Here is a 523-nt window from a genome sequence, read left to right on the forward strand (position 1 = left end):
AGCCCAGGGAGGGCTCCAGTCCCCGGTCCTGGCCCACGGAGGGCCTCGGAACCTGTAAACGCCCCCATGTATTTTTTTGGGGGGGTAGTAGGGCTCCAGCCGTAGAGGCGGGGGCTAAGGCCGCGGCCTCGAAGGCTGCTCCGCCATGACCTCCGGAACTGCCTGCACCACCATGTCCTCCTGTGTTCCCTATCCCGCCATGTCCTCCTGTGTTCCCTACCCCACCATGGCCTCCTGTGTTCCCTACCCCGTCATGGCCTGCTGTGTTCCCTCTTCCGCCTTGGCCTCCTGTGTTCCCTATGTTCCCTACTCCTCCTGTGGTCCCTCTTCCGCCTTGGCGCCCAGAGCTGACAGATCCACCATGGTGCCCATGGTGCCCCGCCTCCCGTCTGGTAACCCTACTCCTAGAGGTCTCCAGAGCGCCCACCCCCCCTCCCCATTGGATGTTTTGTGGCGTGAGGACACGCCTTCTGGGAGGGGGGAGTAATGTCAGACTCTGGGCCAGGTTTTGTGTGTGTCTTTG

Source organism: Sinocyclocheilus rhinocerous, unplaced genomic scaffold (assembly GCF_001515625.1).
Source record: "Sinocyclocheilus rhinocerous isolate Xijiao unplaced genomic scaffold, SAMN03320098_v1.1 scaffold107, whole genome shotgun sequence".
Taxonomy (NCBI): domain Eukaryota; kingdom Metazoa; phylum Chordata; class Actinopteri; order Cypriniformes; family Cyprinidae; genus Sinocyclocheilus; species Sinocyclocheilus rhinocerous.